The 20,633-nt window shown below is 44.4% G+C and overlaps 1 protein-coding gene across 5 annotated transcripts in view, besides 1 other annotated feature; it reads right to left on the bottom strand.

The window, feature by feature from the left end:
- Positions 1–3,294: part of a mobile genetic element that runs on past the window's edge.
- trv (trivet) overlaps positions 1–20,633 on the bottom strand; it is a 64,126-nt gene that overhangs the window by 18,889 nt on the left and 24,604 nt on the right. The window lies entirely within an intron of this gene.

The raw sequence follows: 20,633 nt of genomic DNA, 5'->3' as shown, positions 1-20,633 counted from the left end.
CCTCACACTCTGCTCTCCAATCCTAGCCCCCCACGCCAAGTGGAAAATACTAAACGATCTTCACGGTAGCGACCATTTCCCTATTATCACAACACTATTCCCAACAACCAATCCACAAAAATTCTACAGACCCTTTTTTAAACTCAAAGAAGCCAACTGGGAACAGTTCAACGCTCTTACCCACCAAACCAACAAGAAATACCCCACCTCCCACAACGTAAACAAAGAAGCCGCTCTAATCAATAGAATCATCCTTTATAGCGCAAACCTCTCCATCCCACAAACCTCACCTAACACACATCCATACAGGGTTCCATGGTGGAATAAACACCTCGACCAATTACGTAAAGAAAAACAACTTGCCTGGAAAAAATTAAACCGCACAATTACTGTTGACAACATTCTAGACTATAGACGCAAAAACGCAATATTTAGATACGAACTAAAAAAGAGGAAAAAAGAAGCTTCCAGCTCTTTCACCTCAACCATCCATCCCACTACTCCCTCATCCAAAATATGGGCCAATATAAGACGCTTCTGCGGACTTAACCCAGCAAAACAAATTCATGCCATCACAAACCCAGTAAATAACGAGACTACATTGGCTAGCAACGAAATTGCTAACATATTCGCACAACATTTCTCTGACCTCTCCGGCGACTGGAACTTTTCAGAGGAGTTCCGGAACAATAAATATAGAAATAACATACATCTCTACACCCCCTCTCCAATAGCCCAAACCATAGAAGAGAACATAACGTATCTAGAACTTAGCTCAGCACTACAAACATTAAAAGGATGTGCTCCAGGACTAAATAGAATCTCGTATCAAATGATCAAAAATAGCTCCCACACAACAAAAAACCGAATAACGAAACTATTTAATGAAATATTCAATAGCCACATACCTCAAGCCTACAAAACAAGCCTAATCATCCCAATCCTTAAGCCAAACACCGACAAAACGAAAACTTCCTCATACCGACCCATCTCCCTCAACTGCTGTATAGCAAAGATACTTGATAAAATAATTGCGAAAAGACTCTGGTGGCTAGTGACATACAACAACCTAATTAACGACAAACAATTCGGGTTCAAAAAAGGCAAATCGACTTCGGACTGTCTACTCTATGTAGACTATCTCATAACGAAGTCAAAAATGCACACCTCCCTCGTCACTCTTGATTTTTCAAGAGCCTTCGATCGAGTAGGTGTGCACTCCATAATCCAGCAATTGCAGGAATGGAAAACGGGTCCCAAAATAATAAAATACATTAAAAACTTCATGAGCAACAGAAAAATAACTGTCCGCGTCGGTCCGCATACATCAAGCCCGTTACCCCTATTCAACGGAATCCCCCAAGGTTCACCCATATCCGTAATACTTTTCCTCATAGCATTCAACAAATTATCCAACATCATATCCCTACATAAAGAAATTAAATTCAACGCATATGCCGACGACTTCTTCCTTATAATAAATTTCAACAAAAACACAAATACAAATTTCAACTTAGACAATCTATTCGACGATATAGAAAATTGGTGCTCCTACTCAGGGGCATCGCTTTCCCTATCCAAATGTCAACACCTCCACATATGCAGAAAACGTCACTGCACATGCAAGATAAGCTGCAACAACTTCCAAATTCCTAGCGTTACGTCCTTAAAAATTCTAGGAATAACCTTAAACAACAAATACAAATGGAACACACACATAAACCTACTTCTACCCAAACTACACAACAAGCTAAATATAATAAAATGCCTATCTAGTCTTAAATTTAACTGCAACACGCATACACTACTTAATGTCGCAAAAGCAACAATTATAGCCAAACTAGAGTATGGTTTGTTTCTGTACGGCCATGCTCCCAAAAGCATTTTAAACAAAATAAAAACACCGTTTAACTCCGCTATCCGTCTAGCTCTCGGCGCATATCGCTCTACCCCAATAAATAACTTACTTTACGAATCGAATACTCCCCCCTTAGAAATGAAACGAGACCTTCAAATAGCCAAACTATCCCAAAACCTAATCCTCTCCAAAAACACACCAATACATAAGTTCTTAAAGCCTAAAAAAGCTAATAAGAAAAAAACATCAACAATAGACCGAACAATCAAACTTAGCCTAGAACTTAATCTACCCTACAAACCAATAAAACTCCATAAAAACAAACCACCATGGACCCTCCCCAATCTAATAGACACGTCACTTAGAATCCATAAGAAAGAACAAACATCTCCAGACCAATACAGAAAATTATACGAACACACAAAGAATAACCTCAAAACACACAATTTCATATTCACTGACGGTTCAAAAATTAATTACACAATATCATTCGCCATTACAACGGAGACAGACGTCTTGAAATACGGCATACTGCCCCCATATTCATCCGTCCTCACCTCCGAAACAATCGCCATCCTAGAAGCAATAGAACTTACTAAAAACCGAAGAGGCAAATTTATTATCTGCTCCGACTCCCTATCAGCAGTAGATTCAATTCAAAACACAAATAATAACAGCTTTTACCCAAGCAGAATACGATCGCTAATAACGCAACACGCACCTAAAATTAAAATAATGTGGATTCCTGGCCATTCAGGAATAAAAGGAAATGAATTAGCCGATCAAGCTGCAAAATCAGCAAGCAGTATGCCACTTATCCTCACCCCAAACATAAATACCACAGATATAAAAAAACACCTTAAAGCCGACCTTGCGACAAAACAGAAAGAACACATAATAAACTGCAGTCCATGGTACCAATCTATTAACACGAACACCTCACACCCATGCGATTACCTTAAACAATCCCACCCAAATTGGACCAGACTCGACCAAATAAAAATAATACGACTTCGACTAGGACACACAAACATAACCCACCAACACTACCTAAATCCCAATTCAATACCAACTTGCCCGTTTTGCCAAGGTGATATTTCTTTAAACCACATATTTAACTCATGCCCATCCCTCCTACAAACCAAGCAAGATATATTTAACAACACCAACCCTCTAGACCTTCTTAGCAAACCCAATCCAGATAACATACAAAAACTCATACTTTTCCTCAAAAAAACTAAATTATACCACAAAATCTAAAAACAAAACAGGCATTTGTACATAACAAGCCAGCAATTAGTTACCAAATTAGATATTAACTAAATTAAGATATAATAACATTGTAAATAAATATAGCTGTAAGCCCCGTAGCTAATGCTATACTATCTAAGTTAGTCTAGTTTTGTAAACTATTCTATCTATCATAATAATAATAATAATAACAAACCAAACGAGTAAATCTCTGCGTGTTCACGTGTACAAATATACCAAGGGAGGGAAACACTGGGAGAAATAACCAAAACTATGTTTGATTCTATAAAATATTAGAAAAAATAAGCAGAATTAAAAAAAAGCATACGTTCATTGAAAAGTTATTATTCATCTTTAAAGATTTTAAAGTAAAACCTAATGATAATGATAATGATAATGATTTTCCCTCAGTGCCTGCGTTTGTGTGTACGTGGCCACTTTTTATTTAATTGGAAATTGCGTATACGCCACCGTTAATGAGCCCATTGTAATCGCAGTGGCAGATCCGAGCGTGGCTTAGTACATTGAGGCGGCTTGACTCGGCTCGAGTAGTTGGGGTTATTGTAAATCAATCGTAGGGGCTCGTTCCGGCGGCTCTCACGTTATTGCTTTCGCCCCTTTGCACACTTGGCTCAAAGGTGAAATGCTTTCGCCTGGTTGGCCAAAAAGGCGAAAAATACCGGCACGCAACTTGCCAAGTGTATGTAGCGTAACTCTTGCCCGTATGTGTGCGAGACAGACGTGGCAGCCACTAATTGCAGTCAAAGGCTGCTTTAAATTTGCACTGAGCCGCGGGCTCGATTGGCAGTTCTTGCCTCCGCTGCCACGCCCCCTCCACACTCAGCTGTCACCCGCCTTCGGTGTCAGAATGTCAAGCGCGATGGCAGCTTTTCATTTCTTTCGCCCGCTTCCGCCGCCTTAGCTCGGCTCGTTTGCTGATTAAAACGGTGCGTATGTAATGAGTTAATTAAGTTTTTGCCATCGTTACAGTCGCCCACTGTCGTTGTCGTTGTCTTTCACACACGTGCCCATAAATTAATCATAAATCCTTGCTAGCTGCACGGCAGTTACAAGTGTTTTGTATATTTGCCGAGGACGCACCTGTCCCTTTCCGTTCACCTGGCCTCCCGGCCTCCTGGCTTCCTGCCTTGCTTCACCTATCAACCTCCCTGACTTTCTGCGAGAGCGTTAACATCGTCGTGAGCCAGGTGATTCAGCTGTCGGGAATTGCGAGTCGCCTTTGGACTAAGTGTGTCAGCAGTGCCTCCTGCCACACCTCCTTTTACCATTTGATTAAAGACGGAAGCTACTCAGGGCGTACACCAGCGTCCATGTGTGTGAGGCATTGGAACACTGATAGAAATCATATACAAATTTGTTTAATATACTTCCTCAGAAAGCCAATTATTAAGACGATTAACGTATATAGCTTGGATGTTATAATCATTACATGATTTTGTGAACAGCGCTTGTATTTATTTCTCCCAGTGCACAACTATCCGCTTCTACTTGTCCTGCCTGCTTCGGCTGGCTCCTGTTCTGTTGGCTTTAGTTGTTGTAAATTTTATGTTATCCGCTTTCATTGTTTGTATGCCTTTATTTATGTTACCCACTGCCTGCTGCCTTGCTTTACTGATTTGCCGTTGTTATTTATGCGTTTGTGCTAAACCTTATTTCCTGTTTGTCTTACATAAGCTGCAGCGCTTAATTACACGCAACCCCATCGAGGACACGATTCCGGGCAGGATGTGGATGGCTGGTTGATCAGCCCCCAGGGAGCGAGTTTCTACCCACGGCCTTGCCAAGATGTATGTGTCCCAGTCGCATCGATCCGTGGGCCCTAATGTTTTATTGACCGGCCCGGCAATCTCATTTCGCAATTCACTTTGTAAGCGACCACACGGCGTATGCGTAATGGCAATTATGAACTGGCCAAAACTAAGTGGGCAGTGCATTAAAGCTAAAAGCGTTTAGCCGGCGGTCAAAAAACCACCAGCTGACCGACTGCGCACTGATACCGTCCCGCTGTGACAGTGAAAGCCCCAAACAAGCAAAACAATTTGACGCCAACAACCGCAAAACGTGCTGGGCGCCCCAGCATCCATCCACATTCAGATACATATGAACCCAACCCGGATACCCGGATGCTTGCCTGAGCCCGCCCACAACTTAACCCAAAAATTGATGAATATGTAAGCAAATACGGGGCCCAACACGCAGCGGGTTCCCACTGCCATGTATACATATATAAAAAAGGATCAAAGTCCTGAGGCGCGTTAATTTTCCCAGACGTCAGCAGGAAAAGTTAGGGCTGACCTTCCCCTTCCCCATCTTCGTCATCGTCCTGTGAATATGAACCATGGTGGGCCCACAAATTATATTGAAATGTTAATAATCCAGTTGCTTAGACGTGCTGTGCCATCCCGGGATGTCCGAAAAGGACAACTCAACTGTGAAAGGATTTTTACATGGAGATTTGTATGCCGCTGACTTATGACATTGATCAAGGCCGTCCCCTAAAACCCAATCAATGGGATCCCGGCCGCATTTATGTGCTCTCGAGAGTCACTTATGCCCACAATTTGGCACTGCGGTTATCTCGGGACTGCCTAAGTCCTGATAAGACATATATACACAACCATTTGTATGGGTGGCTCGGCAAATCTTTAAATTAAATTTGCTTTGGGGGGCAAATCAGGGCGCATTATAAAGTATAATGTGCTTTTAATTTCATTCATTTGCATGAAATGCGAGCAAAGAAAGCAGCCAGTGGACCCCGTCCTGCTGCTAAGTGGAACTAAAAAATCTAATTAGCGTCGGCCACTGCACGAGTCGACTTAAAGCAAACTTTGCGCTTTAATTTCATCTTGATTACGTCCCCGCACTGCTGCAGCTGCAACGCCTGTTTGTGCAGCAAACTCGCAACTGAATGCTACCAACTCGAAAGCCAATCAACTTGACTCGCTAATGAAACGCCAGTCACTTTAAGGATTCCGAACTCCCAGCCCGCTGTCTCTTTGATGCCATTAGACGCCGTTGCCGCCTCGCCGATGATAATGCTGATTTTTAATGCTGATTACCACAAGCTGCCAGGCCGCAATCCTTTGCCACCTTTTTGTGCCCATTCTCCCCACGAATCTTTGATAACCGAGCTCTCGGAGTCAGCATCATTTCCGCAAGTGTGCGTGGCATTTAAGTTGCCACTTAAATGGGCCCCAGTCGTTTGTATTGTGTAAGTGCACTGAGAAAATATAAGTTTAACATGTACATAACAAATGTGATAACCACCATTGCGCTATGAATGATTTTTTCAGATACCTTAGAATAAAATTTCATAACTAGATCTATAGTATCTGAAGTCTGAAGTTGTTTGAAAAAATCAATTAAATTTGCCTTTCAGTATTTCTCTCTCTGTGTAATTCAGGTGGCAACATCCTTGGCTTGGAAAAAAGTAGAGTGGGTGGTGCAGCCTCATCAAGTTGTCGCGTCGCGCAGATCAAATGAAAATTTCATTGTGTTGTGACTCGCTTTTCCTCTCTTTGTGTCTGTGTTTTCGCGGGTGCTGAGAAAATTTGCGCGGAAATTCGCCACCTTTTCATGTTTTCGTGACTGGCTTTGGAAACTTTTGGGAGCAGTGCACTACAGTCGTATTGTTGTTGTTTGTGTTGCCACCGGCGGCGGCGTCTTCTGCGCTCGTCTAACGTGTAAAACAATGACTCATTAAGACTCATCTAAATTCTAATGAGATTCAGTAACTATTAAAAACAAAACATGACAGAAGCAAAGGCAAACGCAAATGCGGCAAAAGGGTTGCTGCCCCCGGGGCCACAAAACCCCCAACCCAACCCCACTCAATCCCTCCCAAGACCCGGCGTCATCAGCAAGCCCGGCAATTCCCGACTCTTATCAGGACCTCAACTCAAGTCCTTTTTAGTGCTGACTCTGCGAGTGCTCGACTTTAAGTGCCGACCGAAACTTAAATCATTTGTATGCGACTCAAGCGCCCGGCCTTTAAGCAAATGTCAATAATTTGATTTAAATGTGGCAGGGTCCCACATTCCGTTTGCAGATCGCGTGCAAAATTCGCATTTAAATGCCAGTAGCCTACTGCCTACTACGGTTATTTTTCCGATTTTCCAACTCCATAGGGTTGACAATCGTGTGGAGCGACAATGCAGCAGCAGCAGCACTCGGAAAACCGGAGACGACAACGAATTTGCGTAGCCAGGAATCGAAAAAAGGCAGGACGGGCCAAGAAATGCAGCCAAGGTTGAGTCTAAAGTCCGTAGTCCTGAGTGCCGAGTGCCAAGAACATGTTGCCTTATAACTTGGAAATCTCACACACAGAGCCACTGCGAAATGGAAATTGCGTGTGTTCCGGCCTAGAAACAACAAAAGCAGCGCTGGCCGAAACAAAACAAACTTGGCTTAAAGAAACCAGGCTGTACACTGCAAGGAAATTTTGCAGCTTGCTGAACAGCTGAAGGTTACCATCTTATCAGATCATATTTTAAGAAGTATATGTATAAGGTAAGGGAAGTATTGATACATCACTTGTCTTTTGATTATATCATTAAAAGTTTCAAGGCGATATAATTTCAGACTTCATCTATGTTTGATATTGAAACACACGTTACACCCTTCCAAGTTTCAAAATAAATTTCACTCTTTTCATAAATATTCGAAATAATTTTTGTCCGTGCTGTTTGGTGGCCCATGTGTTTGCATTTGGGTCCGGGTTAGTTATATCCCACGCACACAAACGCACTGCACTGGTTATAGACAACATCCCCGCCAGCCACCCCCGGTGAACATTTAACGCTGCTGTAAGCGTTTGTCAAAGGGGGTGGAACGGGTTGGATTGGGCTGGGATCCGGCGCAGGGGGTTGGAAACAAACCAAACCAGCACCCGGAAAATGTATCTGTCGTCGTTGGTAGCACATGTTAGAGGTAAACGCGTCGCTGCTGAATGGCGAGGGGGGGGGAGCAGGCCCCGTGTGCCAATCTGCATATTTGTCGGGCGCCACGAAATGTAAAGCAAGTAAAAACCTGGGTCAAATTGCGGTTACCGTTTTTATTTTCCGCCGTTACCGGTCTTTCGTCTCTTTCCCGCTTTCATTACACTTGGCCAGCTCGAATTTTTGTTTGTGCTGTGGGCGGTTATATGCGGTAGGTGTTGATATATCCACACTTACGGGGCATTTCCCTTTATTTCGTAGTGTCACTCGTTAGGCGCCCGAATCGCTGTAGTATCGTAATAGTGGCAGTGATACTCCTTTTTTCCCCAGCTCCAACATGACTTGTACATATGGATTAGCCTGGAATCGGATGGGATGGTAGCGTACCCTACGATTCGGGTTCACTGGGCGTTGGAGTGTTAATTGTAAAGTGTATGTGGTTCGGTTTTTATGGAAAAACCGGGCAAGTGACTTCATTTAGTCTCGCACGTTTGCAGTTAATTAATCTGGCCGAAAAGACACTGAAAAGGTGTTGAAGTGGGTGCCAAATGAGATCATTTCAGGGGGTGGCCATATAAATAAATTAATGTGTAATAACCATGATTTTCAGTTTGATTACATTAAAATTATTAAAAAGGTGAAAGAGATGTGTGTACTATGTAGTATTACTTTAAATTCATGCTGAAATCCCAGCATTTCCCTTGTTAAAAAAAAAAAAAAAAAACAATAAATGGATCACAGACGGGCAACGCACAAGACGACGAACTGGAAATTCAAAAATCGTCGCTGAATGAAATGTTGAAATTGCACAACCCGCGTCTAGCATTTGGCTAACACATACATGGAAAAGCGGCCGGCAAGCTGACCGACACCCCTTCCCCTTTCCATTCTCCACCCCCGTCACTCACACACTCTTACCAACCTTGTTACCTTTTTTGTTAGAACGCTGCGCAGCTGCTGCACTTTATTTCAGTCACTTGCTTTCCATTTTTTTTCGAAACTCCCGCTCTTTTTTTTTGTTGGCCACGAGTGGCTTGTTTTTGCCATGTTCCCCCACTTTTTTCACTGTGCACATATAGCTGTGTGTGTGTGTACTTGGGCGCTTTCTGTGGAGCCCGCTTTTGTGTGCAAGTGCGGTCATTTAATTTCGATTTGTGTTTTAGATTGTTTTGCGTTGCATTTTTTGATTTTTGCCATTTAAATAGAAATTTTTATTTTCTACACGTTCCCATGGCCATGGCCGCCAGTTTTGGATTTGTGTTTGGATGGCCGGCTGCAGCCGTCGCCAGTTGGCCAGTTTTTTGTGCCTGTGTTGTTTTGGCCCGACGTTTTCTATTTTTTTCTTTTTTTTTTTTTGAGCTTTCTCTTTTTTTTTTATTAACGCATGTCCATGGGGCATTGCCAACGCGGACCAGCGCCGAGCAAATTGGATTTCTTTTTTCGGACATTTGAAACTGACGAACGCCGACCGGGGACCACGGATGTGCGGCATCAGCAGGGACCTAGCTCAAAATATATGCAGCTACCATGCTGTCGCAGCCTCCTAACCGTCCAACCACCCAACCAGGCAGCACCACCCATCCTGCACCACCGTTTCTATTAGCTACGCGCATTCATAAGAGCGGAAATTTAATCTATGCCACAGTCGCGTTCATTTGTACACTTCTTTTTTCGATCTCGCTCTGTTTCGCTTTTGTCAATTTAAAGCTGCCGGCAAATGCTATCAACTCGCAATGTTCGTTAAATATTTAAATTGGCGCATAACTAATGAAATAAAACCAATGCGCGAGCGATGTCAGAGCGATTCCCAAGTGGCTTCAGTTGGTTAAATTTGTGCCGGCTGCTTGGTTCGTTGGTTGACTGGATTCGGTTTCGTTTGGTTTGGTTTAGAGGTCTTTAATGTCCCTGGGGAGTCAGTGGGTTAAGGGGTGGAATTTAAACATATCCCAGTTGGGAGTGGGTCATGTTAGATGGCTAATACGGGAGATTACTCTACCGCAGCGATGAGGATTTTAAAATGAACAGGTTAGACAGAATATGAATCGAACGAATTATAAATAAGTAATCTTTATTTAATGTAAAAATTGATTTTTTCGATAATTTTAATACCATTTAAACTATTTTATTGTAGTTCTCTAGCCTTTCTATCTAGCAATGCTTAAGCGCAGACTTCTTGCAGTGTAGGCTGGTGGTGTTCTTAGCTCGGCATTCAACTCACGTAGCCTCTTGCTTTAAATGCTTAAATAGAAGCAAAGCCAGCCGAAAATCAACAATAACAAACGAGCCACAATCCGGCAGGCACATCGCACTCTCGCACACGCAGGCCAAAAATTGGCATAAATAAGTAAAAGCGGCAACAGCGCCAAAGTCAACTTAGACGTCGCCATATTGCGCATACGACGCGTGTGCCCGTGTACCCGTGTGTGTGTGTGAGTGTGGGTGAGTTTGAGGGCAGTCCCCTCCCTGTCCACGTGTGTGTGTGTCCTGTTTGTGTATTTACTCAACTGCTGTACCCAAAGCGCACTTGAGTGTGTATCATCATCAACATCAGCTGCTCTTCAGCCACCCAAACCCAACCAAACCCAGCCAAACCGACGACCAGAAGCAGCAGCAAATACCCGGACCAAGTTGAAGTTGCCGACTCCGGCGGCAGCACTAAAGATACAATGCTGCAGATACAGCCAGAAGAGTCGTGCCCCATAGGACACCCTCCCCCCTGCATTCTGTGGCCACTACACTGACAGTATCTTTGGATGCTTAACAACATTACAAGCTGACTTATGAAAAAGGGGGTTGCGTTCGGGCGAGTCCCCTGCAATTTGACTTGACTTTTACGTATCGTCAAGTACTTTTCTGGTTTTGCCCACTCGGGGGACATTTGTCAGTCGAGAGACGAATTTAATTTCTGCCATTTTCCGAGCGATGTCTGCGCTCAGATATGAATTGCAATGAAAGTCATACTCGACATGTATGTATGACGAGACGAGATATCCAGATACCGGATTCCGGATTCCAGTGGGTCGTGGTCGGTAGGTCGGTCTAGTCCGGTTGTCTGGCCAAATGGCAAAACTCGTTTTTAATATTCAGCCTGCTGTGGGCGCACACAGCGTATGCGTAATAATATTACAACTGCAGCAGAAGCTTCAACTGAAACTATTTTCTGATCCTCTTTTGTGGGCGTGTGGCCCACACTGAATTCATTTCGCATTTAAATTGCTGTTCAGAGAGCAATTAGCCGAAATTATTGCTGCTACGTGTGCATCGTCACTTGGCGTGCCCAAATTAGTGGAACCCAGGCCACCATGGCGAATGCTTAATGCGAGGCTAAAGGGAAAAATTGGGGGGAAAAAAACAGAAAACTGCTGATTTGCGGTTTGCCAATACCCAAACGATGCGAGTTCCGCAACCACAACGAAATTCCCAATAATTTACCAAAGCAAAAAAAGTCAGTAAGATGGCAAAATTATGCCAAAACAAATCAAGCAAATGAAAATATCACAGCCACAAAATCAGGGCAAGACACACGCAGCGCTGCACAGTGGGTGGGATTCGACTCGCGGGTGGTGGGTGTTGGTGGTGCCACAAATGCTGTGCTTAATAGGCATCAGCTGGGTATTAAGTTGTTGTTTTTTGTCATCGTCTTCGCCGCTTCTTGGCAGCATGACAACCTTTTTTTTATGCCATTCCATCAGGACGAGGGGCTGGCCGAAAGGAGGAAATAAGTCCCGAAGTCCTGAATCTCAGTCGTTTTGACAGGCGTTTGCCCTTGCCTGTGAATTCAACAAACAATTTGCGGAATGCCATTAGGTGACGCCTATTGCTGAAATTATCTCTGGCTTTCTTGCTTTTTCTTTTGTGGAGCGAAATTTCAATCACCTCATCTTTTGTTAAACTCCAGACCTGGGCAAATAGGCAATAACAAGTTGACGGGGGAGGCGCACAAAAAGGAAGCCCACCGAAAGTATTGCCTACTTTTGTGGGCGCACAATGTTAATGGGTTTTATTGTTAGCAAAAAAGAGGTAATAGAAAGGAATAAAATCCACAATCTCTTCCTTTAAATTCCTCATATACCCATAAGCCTTTGATTGTTTTCCAATCATTTAGGCTTTTCCTTATTCAACACCCACGCCGAAATTGCATTAAAACTTTGACCTCACAAGGGAAAAAAAAGCAGACGGCAAAGCCGAAAGAAAAAATTAAAAATTAATAGCAACTGTCGAGTGCCAATGGAAACCACAATGCAGCGCACAACTAGAAACACACAAAAAAATACAAAATAAAAAGAACAACAAAAACTGTGCAACAAAAACTAACCGACTAACAAAGTGTAAAAAACTATTGAGTGCTGGCGTCCCAACACTTCACTTTTGCCCTACCTCACCCTCGATTTCTGCAACTAACAAAAATTTCTAATTTAAAAGTTTTACGCCCAACCGCCGACGACGAGCAACGAGCGGGCCAAAAACAAAAAGTGGGCGGAAAATGAAGGCAGCCGAAGCTGGAAAATAGAAAATAGCAACAAAGACATAGACACAGATATAGATGGCAAATAAAAATGCAACAAACACAGAACACACACACTCGCGCAGATAATGCAATTCCCGCCCAGGAAGAAAGTGGCTAGCTGCAATTTTGTTGCTGCCGACTTCGTCCTGCTTTCGTCCTGGCTTTGTCCTCGTCATCGTCATCGCTTCGTCCTCGTAGGCGTTGTGTTGTTCTTGCCCACATCGTTAGCAAAGCTCATCGGCAACATTTCGTCAGCTTCCGCTAGTGGGCGGTTGGGTGGCCTGGTTGCTCCTCGGTGGTTCCTAGTGGCTCCTGGTGGGACGGTGGGTCAGCGGAACAGCCAGTGAGTTTGCGGCGGTTGGAGGAGCGCGTCATGCGCGTTGGCCATCCTGCGTGGGCTGCAATCGCAATCGCAGGGGCAAAAGCAAAAAGGCAAAGGCACTCGCTCCTCCTCCATCTTGCCAGCCACTATTTTTATATGCTGGCCCAGTCTTTGTGGCACTCGCCCCGGGGGTTTTTAGCCGGATTCGGTGGTGCCCCGGTGCCAGTGGTGGTAGCGGTGGTAGTGGTGGTAGTGGTGTTGGTAATGGTGGTGGTTTGGGACGAGCGTTTGTCATTGTGCATTACTTTTAGCATGCATCGCGGCGCGTTCTCTGATGCAACAATGTTGCCCGCCCATTGTTGTAATCTGTTTGTTGCTGCCCGGTTCGTTGGCTTACACTTGGAAAAACTGAATCAAGAGTCTGCACTTGGCAACAAAATAATCATAAGAATGAAACCATAAACACCCTCTGTAAACTTTATAAGGTAAGTAAGTTAAAAACAACCTGTATATCTGCTTAATGATAACTTTCTGCAAGTAATTTCCTAATATTGCTGCACAGTACTTTCAGTGATCGCTCAAGGTTTTTCCCTTGAAGAAATTTTACGATGATTTTCATTTTCATATTCGAATCGTGTGCTCGTGCGGGTTGGGAATAGCTTGCAAATCGAATTATATCTGCTGCCACAATGTAGACAACGGACAAGTCCGCATTACAATGCCTGCAGTCTCGTCCTGCATCTCGTCCTTTTTCGCCCTTTGGCCTTTGCCGCCCTTTGACCGGCACTTTGTTGTGTGGCTTGCGGTCCCTTTAAGCCGGTGCTCCGAAATTACCTTACTCTCGAAATTGGCTGCCGAAAAAGCCATACTTTTATGGCCCTGTTTCTGAGGCTTCATATTTCATTTTTATATGTGCTTTTTAATACGTATTTTGTCGTGCATAAGGTTGACATTTTGACACACTAATAAACATAATTTGCCCATAAAATACACTTTATTGCGCGCGCCCTGTATCAGCCATCAGTTTGGATTCAAGGATTCATGGTGTTTGTGCGGCTCCAGTGAGCTAATGCCGATGAGCGACAGTTAATGACAGAATCTGCTGGAGAGATAGCATTAGACGAGACAGGTATAAAACCCAAATTAGGCGCTCCTGGGTTCACTGACCAACCTTTCGACCACGTCATTTGCCATTTGCCGCGTCTCGACTTGCATAATTAATTGCCAGTTAGGGATGTTCTTCCTTCTCAGTGGAGCACTGCTCAAAATCACATTTTCCCATTTTGCACACAAACATTTTTAAATATTTATTAGCAACAGCTTACATGCGCCATCCCATTTTCCAGCGTTAAGTAATTTCGTTATTTGCCAAACATGCGAGACCGGTTCGGGCCACAAATCCCGACGAGCCACGCCTTTTGATGCCATTATCTCATTCAGCAGCCTTGTCATCTCGTAAAGGATGCCTATTATAAATTAATTTCTGCCAGCCGTGGCTTTTCCTTGCCATCCTTATCGCCTTTATCACTCGCAGTGGGCCCGCACCTAAATACCGAGCATGTTGCTCCTGTTCCGGGCCATGTGTTGCTTATGTCGCCAATGTTTGTGTGTGTGCACGCCCGACTATATGACTATATAATTTTTTGATTTAACGCAGAAGCTGCTCCTGCTGCTGTGGCAATTTTTCAAAAAAAAAAAAAAAAAATATATATATATATATATGAAAAAACACCCTCATGCTTTCATTTTTGTTGCCCTGCTGTAAAAGTTGAAAGTTGTGCTGGTGCTTTTCCGCATTTCCCGCTCCTCATGTGTGACATTGATGCCTCCGCGCGCTGTGTGAGCTGTTTTATTGTTATCATTAAAGCGTGCCACCTCCCTTCTTGTTCGACATGTTGTCTTTATTTTGGCCCTCGGCCTCCGATTCCACCGATGATGCGGGCTAGCTCCTCCAGGCGGCCTCAACAAGTTTGACATGACACTGGGGATGAGCCTCGGATCCGAGATCCCATTATGATTAAAAATTGCTCTGCCAGGGCTTATCTTTTGCGGCTGGCTGCGATCATTAATGAAGCAGAAAGTGATTGCCCAGGGCCATGATTAATTGGTGGCTAAAATACAAAATGGTAGCGGGGGAGAGAGCAGGGAACGAAGGAGTGAAATCAAAAGAAAGCTCTATACTTTTCGGGTGCTAACTGCATTCCATTCATCAACGCTTGCCAACCGCAACGAGCAGCTGCTGTTTGTGGCTGGGGGAAAAAGCAGGAAAGCGGCAGCAGATGCATTGGAAATTCAAATAAAATTTACCACAGTTTCTCGTAACTTTGTCAACGATGCGCAACATGACGCTGATGTCTGCCAGACATCTTGAGTGGGGGAAAAGCGGTCGGAAAAGTCCGGGGGGGAAGGTTGAAGTGGAAAAAGACCAAGACCTGCCAGCGGATTGCAATTTGCAATTTTATGGCAGCGCTGCTAGAAACAGTGGCAGTACGACACTGGGAAAAGTGTCCTTTTATGTCAATTATGTAAATGCCATTAAACAGACTAAAAGAATTCCCTTAGCATCAAATATGTCCAATTTATATTTAAAGCCATAGTCTGAATATATACATCATGTTAAAAACGAACGAATAACTTTTTTACTCCATACCTATAAATATTCGCACAGCAATAAATATAAAATTAAGCATTTTGATAATTATCGCAATGTTGAAATGGTAGCACATTTCTGTCAGTGCATCAGAAGCCGCCGCAGTACAAAACAAACCAATTTAAATTTTCAGCGAAGTCGGTGGATCGGCGGTTGGTGTTAGTTTGGATGCAAAAACCCAGTTAACGGGAATGAAGATGGGGAGAAGCGTGGAAAATCAGGAAAAGCGGGACAGACGGAGCTGGCGAAAAGCGCAACAAAGCGTAGCTGACAAAATCAAACCGACAGGGCCAGCAAAACAAAACGCTGCAAAAAGAACGAGCTGAAATATTCGCAATGACAATTGAAAGTCGGAATTGAAAGTGTGTGGGTGTGCAAGGTGGTGCAGGGTCATGGGTGGCCGGGTGGTGTGCGGTTTGGTGGTTGTGCGGCACAGGGTGGTTGCTGTGCACTGGCCAAACACTCAATCAATAAATTATGCTGCCACGAAATATACAAATCAGCGAACGGGGAAGTGTCACGGATGCCACAAAGTCAGGGGAGTATGGAGGAGCAGTGGGTGGTGCTGGGATGGCTCTGGGGTGGTGCTGCTTGTTTGGCTGGTCACGCGGCAGCTGCAGAACAAAAGGCCATGCCACGACCCAGGAGCAGAGCAGCGAGTGACCCAAACGGCGCACAGACGGATGTGGCTTTGTGGCTTTTGTGCGGTCGCTGCTGCTGCTTCTGCCTCTGTCTCTGCCTCAGTTGACGTCAGGCACCGCAGCTGCTGTTAGTCATTCGAGGAGGATCCTGTTGACGATGGTCATGGCCGGAGGATGACCAAGATAGCACCATCGCATGCCCAACACAAGCAGCAGCCGAAGGCAAACAGGGGTGTAGTGGTTGGGGCTGTTTCAAAAGGGGTCAAAAAAGTGCTGGTAAAGTTGGGACGAGAAATAAATTAAGATTGACTAAATCCAGAAATAGAAAAAAGTTATGTTAAATATTCCTATTGCCAGCATGCCCATTGAACTTTCAACTCCATCTGCAGCACCCCCAAGCTCATCATAGATCCCCAAGGGAAGCCCCTTTAAGCCAAAACTGAATGGTAACCATGCCCACCCGGCTGACATTGTCAAATGCGTTGACTGCTGGTTGCATTGTGCCCGGTGCCACGGACATGGCCTGTTTCTGTTGCTGCGTCCAGTTCCTGTGACTGCGACAGCCTCCAAACAGGCGCCAAAGGCAAAGACAAAGGCGCCCAGCCACCCGGTTGGCAAAATGGCTGCCCAGCTGACCCCCGGCTGACCTCAGCCCCAACCCAAGCGGACTTTAAAGCCGCCGCCAGACGGAACGGCTCAACGGCATCGATTTTTCCAAACAGGAAGAGGACCAGACATTTTGCATGTGCGTCTGGCGGACATTTAAAATGCTGTGTATAAAACATTGATCATGATTGACGATTGCGAAATTACGAGCACTGGGATGCGCATGTGGATGCTGTGCCCGCAGGATAACAAGCACAATGCTGCCACCATATGAGCTTGTATTTGTGCATGTGCGTGTTATGATGGCCCGCCAAACATTTTTATCTGCGACCGCAGCGCACAAAAGTGGGAAAGTATTCACGTTTTATGTGCTTTTTGGCAGAATCGACTGAGAGCCAACGGTCACTGGGATATTGTGCGGAAACAAAACAGCACGGAGTCCTTAAAAGTTTTTGGATATCGGAATAAATGAAAAGGCTTAAAGGCCTGGTATTCCCTTATAACTTAAACTAAAGAACATTAAAGCTTTTAATCATTACCAGCTTGGTTTTCCCGCATACAAGAGAAGACAAAGATGTTACACGATATTCGACTTACTGCCTTGGCTCGCCTTCAAAGGCTACTTGATCGATATTTGTAATCGTCCTTTAATTTGCACCCATCACGCACACGACGCACCTGACCAGACCACAGGACCACCTGCCTTCACCGCCACCACCTGGCCTTGTCCAGTCAAGCGGTCCATTGTCCCCGCTGTGACTGTCATGAAGTCCAACAAAGCGGAAGCTGTAGGAATTTACCAACGTTTAAACTTTAATGCCTGCTACAACAGTTTTTATTCCTTCCTCCTTTTCTCTTTTAGTCCTTGCTGCATGTGAGTGTTGGTTGGTGTGTGTGTGTGTGTGTGTGTGGGCTTGAGATTTTTTTCCAGCCGGGATGTCTCTTTTTCTACGCCCCATTCCCCGCTTCATCCCGCTGCCCGCTCCAATTGAACCTAATCCGGCTGCTAAAGTATTAGCTACGTAGTTGTATGCTCATCCCGGCTGTCCAAACTGCCTTATGCTGCTTTTGTTGTTTGCTGGCATTTAGCAAAAAAACAAAAGCAAAGGAGCCAAGAAAGGACGAGGAAAGCGGGCGGAAAATCAGGCGGAATGCCAGGGAGCTCTGGACAGGAGTGACGTTTGTTAAAAAGTTTTCCCTCTGTCCAGTCGGTTGCAAGTGGAAGTGGAACTGCAGCGTCCACTTAATAACAAGGCATCAGCCGCTGGACGTCACTTGGCATACTAATCCATTGCCCACTTGTACCGCCCACTGAATTAAGAGAGCAGCCCGTAAAGAAATGTCCCATACTCCACTATACATATGGGATGCCATATGTTGTATTCTATATCCTTTCACAGAGAGAAAAGTGCAAAGCCATCTACTAATGGTTAACTTATATGGATCATCATATCGTATTATGAAAAGCGTGAACTCATTTAATAGGTATACTGCACCCACAACCTGTCTTACCATTTTTTAAAGACAAACTTTTTCATTTATTGAAGTGCAATTTTTGCGAGTGCATCCTTTGGGTATTGGGTATTCTTTGCTGCATTCCAGCACCTTCCTGGCAGCCAGACAAAGTCGCTGCCAAAGTGGACAGCGAATGGACAGCAGGGCAAAGACATTAATGACAGCCAACATCAATGAGTGTCGGGTGGCGGTGAAAAATTAATACAAAACGACGTTGACAACCGGGGAAAACAAAGGGGTTTCCCTGGGGACTCCATTTCCTTCTGCAAACTGGCAGGTGATGGTCGGTTGACTTGGCTTGGCGTCAAACATGGCGTATGATTGATTTTCCAGTCGTAAACTATGGCTGAGCTGTGAGCCAAAGTCGGGGGCGCCAGATAAAGCGGCAAATAAGCTTCAATAATAATAAAAGTTATAAATCTTTCGGCATGGTCTGCGGAGGACAAGGCGAAGTCCTTCCAAAAGGACGACGACGACATGCTGCAACGCGGCGATAATAACAATTTATTGCACACACACACACATAAACAACCACACATACACACACGTGCAAGAAAATGCCGCGAGACACGATTGCAACAACAAATGGCGAGGACAAAGCGCAAAAAGCGAGCATAAAAACCACACAATAATAAAAATGAACAATGACAGGTTAATAGCAAATAAATGAAAGCCCATAAGGAGAAAGCAGAGCAGCTCGCAGAAGCTGGGTGGAAAAAACGGAGCCAGACAAAGGACGAGATGGCGATGGCAATGCCAATGCCTCCGGTCCAGACGACAAACTATCCCCTTGGCCTAGGCACAATTGATATATAGTTTTCAATTTTAAAAACCATTGAGCAGCTGCAATGGCGAGGCGTTGTGGCAGAAAAAATGCCCAAGATATACGTAGCACGCAGCTGGCATATTTAAAGCATAATAACTGCAAGGGCAGGGGGGGGTGGTGGCAAGGACACGCCAGGACATGGCGGAATGATAATGGCGGCAAACGTACTTAACGGCCACAATAATGACGATAATGGGCGATGAGTTAGCGAGCAGTGAACAGTGAGCAGGTTGACAAAATGCACTCGGCATGCAATGCACTGCCTGCCAATAATAATCGTAATCATCATCATCATTATCATTAGGGAGCAGCCAAAGGACATTCGACTTTCGCACACGAATCGGTCTTTGTGTCTGCCTATGGAAGCGGAAAATGCATTAACTCAGCGGCAGACGCCGAACTGAATTTATTCTCCACTTTAAGGGTGCTCTCCCGCCCACCAATTGTTATTCCGAATTGCGTCTCTGAATTCATCAGCCTAATTACGGCGCTCTTAATGGCTTCTCCAACGGAATTTATAGTGTTTTCCAATATATTCAAGGTCTGCCCAGCAAAAAGGAGCCAAGCTTAAGCTGTAATTATAAAAAATGTATGTTGGCTGTCGGTAAACATTTAATATGCTTATTTATTCAATTACATTCAGGCGCAGTGAAAAAACTATCGCTGCAGCCAGGAACATGAATATGCAAATCGATGGAGAGCTAGGAAAAAATTTGTATATAAAATAATATAAATAATTTGCATTATGGCAACGGCAACAGCTAAATGGGCTTCAAATTCAGGCATAATCTGCCCAGCTCGGCTCGCTCAATTTTATTTCACTTTATTTTATAATTTAAATATGCCATATTTAATATACGATAGGTGTCGCAAGCCGCCTGCAAGCGGATTAAATTTCGACCCGCCACATTTTATTAAATTTTCGCTCGGCCAACGCGAAAAGCGCCATAGCGACAAAGTGAAAAATCGATCACCTGTTTAAAGTTGGCCCACCCAAGCCAAAGGAAAAAAAATAAAAAAATGAAAACTGGAAGCACAACAATGGCCAGGCTACTTGGCAGCTGTGCCAACGCATCAGTCAACGTCCTTACCGTTCTTAACAAAGGACGACATTTGCCGGTTGCGACACTCAGACAAAAAGAGTAGCCACTTTATAAGCCAAATTCAACGCTGCCTTTGTCTGTTTGCTTACAACTTTCGAGTTGCACATTCTTGTGTCGTTCGCTTTTGGCAATTTGTTTCTGCATCCAACAACGGATTCAATTGAAAATTTCGGCAGACACTCGGCAAATTTAAAAACAAATTTGCCGCAAAGCAACGCCAGCAAACTTGCGAAAGAAACTTTTCTTTCTACAGTTCCACTACAGCTGCACAGCTCCACAGCTCCACAGTTCGCCAGTTCGATTTTCAATTCCCTGTCTCGGAAAAGCTGGTCAAGTGTGGACGTGCGTTTAAATGTTACGTATACGCCGCGTTGTCCGCCGCACTTCACTGGCTCG

The sequence above is a fragment of the Drosophila melanogaster genome, chromosome 3R, assembly GCF_000001215.4.
Source record: "Drosophila melanogaster chromosome 3R".
NCBI lineage: Eukaryota > Metazoa > Arthropoda > Insecta > Diptera > Drosophilidae > Drosophila > Drosophila melanogaster.
The sequence above is the reverse complement of the archived record's forward strand: the minus strand, read 5'-3'. Positions and strand labels throughout refer to the sequence as shown.